Below are 6,656 nucleotides of genomic sequence, written 5' to 3'. Positions count from 1 at the left end.
GGTTTGACTAGTGGGTAGGCGGAATAATGGTCTCTCAAAGATGTCAATGTCCCAATCCTCAGGACTTGAGAATATGTTATAGTACAAGGCGACCATATGGCAAAAGGGTCTTTGCAGATATAATTAAGTTAAGGATCTTGAAATGGGAAGGTTATTTTGGATTATATGGTGGGCTCAATATACTCATAAGTGTCTCTATAAGAGAAAGAGATAGGCAAGAGATTCAAAGAACGAGATGTAACAATAGAAGTCAGAGTGATGTAATGTGAGAAAGATTCAACCATCTACTGCTGGCTTTGAAGACAGAGGAAGGGGCCACAAACCAAATTATACAGGTGGCCTCTAGAAGCTGGAAAAGACGAGAAATGGGTTCTTCCCAAGAGCCTCCAGAAGGAATAGAGCCCTGCTGATGCCTTGATTTTATCCTCCATAGGACTCATTTTGAACTTCAGACCCCTAGAATTGTGACATAATAAATTTGTGTCATTTTAAGCCACTAAGTTTGTGATAATTTGTTACAGCAGCAATAGGAAGTTAATATAATTGAGGAACATTCCACTTCAAAGCTCACTCAGATTGTTTGCATAATCTATTTTGTTGTGTCTGTAAGACTGAAGGCTCTGGATTCTTGCTGGCTATTGGCTGGAGGCCACCCTTGGCTCCTTGAGGCTTTCTTAACCTAACAAAGAGCTTCTACAACAAAACTTAAAACCAACATCATATTTAATGTTGAAAAACTAAATGCTTTCCCCCTGAGATTGGATGTTTGCTTTCACCACTCCTATTCAACATCATGCTAGAAATCCCAGACAGTGCAATAAAGAAAAACAAATAAATAAAAAGCATAGAGATTGGCAAGTAATAATTAAAACACTCTCTGTTCACAGAGAACACAAATGTCTGCATGAAAAATCCCAAATAATCTACACAAAAGCTCCTAGAACGAATATGTGAGTTTAGCAAGGTCACAGGATACAAGGGCAAAACAAAAATCAAGTGTAGGTCTATATACTAGCAATTTGGACAAACTATAAAAACTGCACAAACGATGTGCAGGATCTATATACAGAAAACTATGAAACACCAATAAAAGAAATCATAGGAGACCTAACTAAATGGGGAGATATGCCATATTCATGGATTTTATTTTTTATTTTTTTTTTTATTTTTTGAGACGGAGTCTCGCTCTGTCGCCCAGGCTGGAGTGCAGTGGCCGGATCTCAGCTCACTGCAAGCTCCGCCTCCCGGGTTTACGCCATTCTCCTGCCTCAGCCTCCCGAGTAGCTGGGACTACAGGCGCCGCCACCTCGCCCGGCTAGTTTTTGTATTTTTAGTAGAGACGGGGTTTCACCGTGTTAGCCAGGATGGTCTCAATCTCCTGACCTCGTGATCCGCCCGTCTCGGCCTCCCAAAGTGCTGGGATTACAGGCTTGAGCCACCGCGCCCGGCCATATTCATGGATTTTAAGAGTCAACATTAAGATGACAGTTTTTTCCCAAACTAAAGATTTAGCGCAGTGCCAATTAAAATGCCAGCAGGATTTTTTCATACAAATCAAAAAACTAATTCTAAATTTTATATCCAAAGACAAAGGAACTAGAATACCCAAAATTATTTCAAAAAAGAAGAACAAAGAGGACTCACACTACTTGATTTTAAGACTTACTAAAAAGCTATACTAATGAAGATGACCATGTAGTATGGGCAAAAGGACAGAGACATAGATCAACACAGCAGAAGAGAGAGTGCAGGAATAGACCCACACAAAAATTGCCAATTTATTTTTTAACAGCTTTATTGAAGTAGAATTGCCATACAAAGAACTACATATATTTAATGTATACTCTTTGATGAATCTGTACATATGCAAATACCTGTGATCAAGGCCAGTTGATATCTAAAAAAGGCATAGAGGCCACTCAATGAAGAAAGTCTTTTTAACAAAGGGTGCTAAAACAACTGGACATCCATATACAAAATCAGGAATTTCAATCTATACCTCATACATTACACAAAATTAATTAAAAATAGATCATAAACCTAAGTGTAAATAATAAAAGTATAAACTTCATTTCTTCTGTAAAAGATAGGACAAAATCTTTTGTGATCATGGGTTGGGCAAAGAGTTCTTAGATAAGACACTGAGGGCACAACCCATAAAAGACAAGATTGATAAACTGGACTTCATCAAATTAAAAACTTTGCTCTGCAAAAGACACTGTCAAGAGAATGAAAGGACAAACTACAGATTGGGAGCAAATTTTTGTAAAACACATAGTTCACTGCAGCCTCGAACTCCTGAGCTCAGGCAACCCTCCACCTCGGTCTCCTGAGCAGCTAGGCATGTGCCACCAATCCTGGCTAATTTTTCTTTTTTATCTTTTATTGTAGAGACAGGGGTCTTGCTATGTTGACCAGTCTGGTCGCAAACTCTTGGCCTCAAGTGATCCTCTGATCTTGGCCTCCCAAAGCACTGGGATTATAGATGTGAGCCACCACATCCAGCCTTATACTCGGGATTTTTTTTTTTTTTTTTTAGACGGAGTCTCGCTCTGTCCCCCGGGCTGGAGTGCAGTGGCCGGATCTCAGCTCACTGCAAGCTCCGCCTCCCGGGTTTACGCCATTCTGCTGCCTCAGCCTCCCGAGTAGCTGGGACTACAGGTGCCAGCCACCTCGCCTGGCTAGCTTTTTGTATTTTTTAGTAGAGACGGGGTTTCACCGTGTTAGCCAGGATGGTCTCGAACTCCTGACCTTGTGATCCGCCCGTCTCAGCCTCCCAAAGTGCTGGGATTACAGGCTTGAGCCACCGCGCCTGGCTATACTCAGGATTTTTAAGTGCCAATCCTAATAACAAAGAAGCCCAGGGCTTGTGTTTCTTTGGTAGAACAGGTATTAAGGGATTGTTACAGTGAAGATACAAGCTCTGAATAGATGTCAACACCATTTTAGTATTGTTTACTGCACCAGGAGATTCCAATTTAGAACGAGATTCTTCATCTACAGTTTGGTGACTCTATTTCAACCCTATCACTGCACTCCAGCCTGGGTGACAGAGCGAGACTCTGTCTCAAAAAAACAACAACAACAACAAAAAAAATCCCTTTAGGCTAGGTGTGGTGGTTCACACCTGTAATCTCAGTGCTTTGAGAGGCCAAGGTGGGAAGATCAATTGAGGCCAGGAGTTTGAGATCAGCCTGGGCACCAGTGAGACCCCCATCTCTACTATATATATATATATATATATATATATATATATATATATTTTTTTTTTTTTTTTTTTTTTTTTTTTTTAAATAGCCAGGCATGATGTCTACTCGAGAGCCTGAGGTGAGAGGATAACTTGAGCCTGGGAGGTCAAGGCTGCAGTGAGCTGTGATTGTGCCTCTGCACTCCAGCCTGGACAACAGAGCAAGACCCTGTCTCTTAAAACAAACAAACAACGACAACAACAAATACCCTTTGGTTGTAAGCAATGGAAACCCACAGGCTGGCTGAAGCATTCAAAGGGATGGAAGAGATGGGCACAGTGTCTCACATCTGTAATCCCAGCACTTAGGGAGGCAGAGGCAGGAGGATAGCATGAGCCCAGTAGTTTGAGACCTGCCTGGGCAACATAGCAAGACTCCCTTCTCAAAAAACAAACAAACACACACACACACACACACACACACACACACACACACACACATAAAGGGATGGAAGGATCAGAAGAACCAAGACGTAGGAAGCGCAGGGACCCACAGCAGCAGTGGGTAGGTCTTCACTTCAGGACACACTGTCACTAATGTACGCACCACAATTCTCAGACTCTTTGCTTCTCTGTTTTGAGTTTCAGGTTTCTGAGTGAGTATAATTGCACCGACTTCGGTTGGCTCTCTACCTCTGGATCAATTAGCGGCAGCCAAGGGATGAATGCCCTAAATCTGAGAAGGCCACTGGGGCTTTGTCCTTGTGCACTGAAGCCATTCACAACAAAGGGGGAATTGTGTGCTAGGCAGTGGCCCCAAGAGATGTGTATTGTAAGCAAAAAGGTTGCACAGATTCTCTTCTACATGAGCTCACCATCAGCATATGAGGACAACACAGAGTTTGGTGTCATTCTGATTTCCGCGCCCCAGTCTCTTTAATACCCCAACAGGTTTTTGTCTAAGGCCTAAGAGAAATTAGTCTCATCTTCATGTTCATACTTTTATAATTTGTTTAAGCTACAAACAAAATATCATACACACTCTCATTCAGTCCTTTACCTAAAAGATAATAATTCTAAATGCTTAGGGTGGTCCTTAAGATGTTACTACTCTGCTCAAAAACTTACAAGAAAAAAAAACATATAGTGCATTGCACTCCAGCCTGGGTGACAGAGCAAGACCCTGTCTCAGAAAGCAAAAACAAAAACTTACAGAGGCTCTCTATTACCTACCATATTAAAACATGTAAGAATTTAGTTACTTATCAAATAGCCTTTCCTTCCTTTCCCAACTCCTTTTTTATTAAACATTAGTTGAGCATACAGTATTCTCTTTTTTTAAGTATTATTTTTTAGCATAATTTTACACGACAGCACAGCTTCGCTGCTGGAAGTGAAAGATTGTTTCTTGCTATGTTGCCCAGGCTGGTCTCAAACTCCTGGGCTCAAGTGACCCTCTCACCTCGCTCTCATAAAATGCAAGGATTACAGGTGTGAGCCACCATACCCAGCCAGAACAATATTCTCTATTTTCTAGACATTAACATGGTGGTAACTGTATTTGTCAATCTTATAAGCCCAAAAACTTATGGTCATAAATATCTGAACTCAGACCACCCCAGAATATTTTTGGCATATGTTTGCCATAGCCAAAGAATATGCAAAAAAAAAAAAAAAAAAAAAAGTTGAAAACAGTCCCTGGCTTATAAAGACAGCTAAAAGTGGTACAGGCTAGGGCCAGGTGCAATGGCTCATGCCTGTAATCCCAACACTTTGGGAAGTCAAGGTAGGGGGATCATCTAAGATCAGGAGTTCAAGACCAGCCTGGCCAACATGGCGAAACCCCGTCTCTACTAAAAATACAAAAATTAGCCGAGTGTGCGTGGCACATGCCTGTAATCCCAGCTATTCAGGAGGCTGAAGCAGGACACTCGCTTGAACCTGGGAGGCGGAGGTTGCAGTGAGCCACGATCAAGCCACTGCACTCCAGCCTGGGCAACAGAATGAGACTCTGTCTCAAAAAAAAAGAGTGGTACAGGCTGCTCTCTAGCAACCGTTTCACCTTGTTAGAGTCCCAGCTGCCTCCAGACTAACCTTATTCAATCCCGCCTTGCCTTTTCTTCTGCTATTCCTTTGACCTTGAAAATCTTACCTTGTGCATCATTCTGTGTCCTCCACTTGCATAAAGTAAACTACCTCCAAAAAGTTTGAACTTTCTAACCTCTCCATTCTCTGAATAACATAGTAAAAGCTGTCTCTCCTCAACACGAGAAAAACTGCATGTAATTAAAAAATGAAATTGATAATTTTGATATGACTTTTAACGTTTTAATATCAACAATAATTTAAATGGTCATTGTGCATTCCTTAACCCAAGTACCTCCCTTCATGAAGTAATCTGTCTCTCCCACCTTAGAACTTCCATTGCATTTCATTCCTCTATTGCGCACAACTGATTTTCTCTTTTGTAGTATGATTATGGTTCTCTGTCAATGCTTGTCCTCTATGAGATTATAGTTCTTTGAGGGAAAGTACTGTGTCTTACTCTTATTTGCACCCTTTCTAGTTCTCAGCACAATGCCTGGCATGCTACAGATGCACAATGTACTTTTGTGTGTGTGTGTGTGATGGAGTTTTGCTGTCACCCAGGCTGGAATGCAGTGGTGCGATCTTGGCTCACTGCAACCTCTGCCTCCTGGGTTCAAGAGATTCTCCTGCCCCAGCCTCCTGAGTAGCTGGGAACACAGGCACATGCCACTGCACCCGACTAATTCTTGTTTTTAGTAGAGGTGGGGTTTCACTATGTTGGCCAGGCTGGTCTCGATCTCAGGTGATTCACCTGCCTCGGCCTCCCAAAGTGCTGGGATTACAGGCATGAGCCACTGCGCGTGGCCACAATATACTTTTTTTGAATGAAGGAAGGAATTAACCGACAGAGATTTATATGATGATGTTACAACCTCCTTTTCCATATAAGCCCATCAGACGGCCTAGAAATAAAACACTTACTAAAACCAGTTCAGAGAAGCCTATCAGTGAAACTGTTGGTATGATGTAATTCTAAAGAAAGTTAGGGGACCCCCAGACTATATGGATAGCTCACTCTGCTTTTTAGCGCTAGTTTCACAACAAGCAAAATAACCATAGTGTCTCTTGAGAAATAAGCACTCATTTTAGAACTAATAAGTACTAAATTTAGAACTCCATATATTAATGGTTTATAGACTTTCCTTTCTCAGTGACAGTACTGAGAAATAGGAGCTTGCGGTATGAAATCAGAATACCTGGATTTCAGTCTCACCTCCATTTCATATAGCCATGTGACCTTGGGCGAGTTGTTTAACCTCTCTGTGCCTCAGTTTCATCACTGGCAAAATGTTGAAACTAACAGTACACTCCCTCAAAGGGATGATGTGAAAATTAATGACAATATATTTATACCATTTAGAATAGTACCTGGCACTTTGTG

Source organism: Rhinopithecus roxellana, chromosome 16, assembly GCF_007565055.1.
Source record: "Rhinopithecus roxellana isolate Shanxi Qingling chromosome 16, ASM756505v1, whole genome shotgun sequence".
In the NCBI taxonomy this organism is placed as follows: domain Eukaryota; kingdom Metazoa; phylum Chordata; class Mammalia; order Primates; family Cercopithecidae; genus Rhinopithecus; species Rhinopithecus roxellana.
This window is presented reverse-complemented; position numbering follows the sequence as displayed.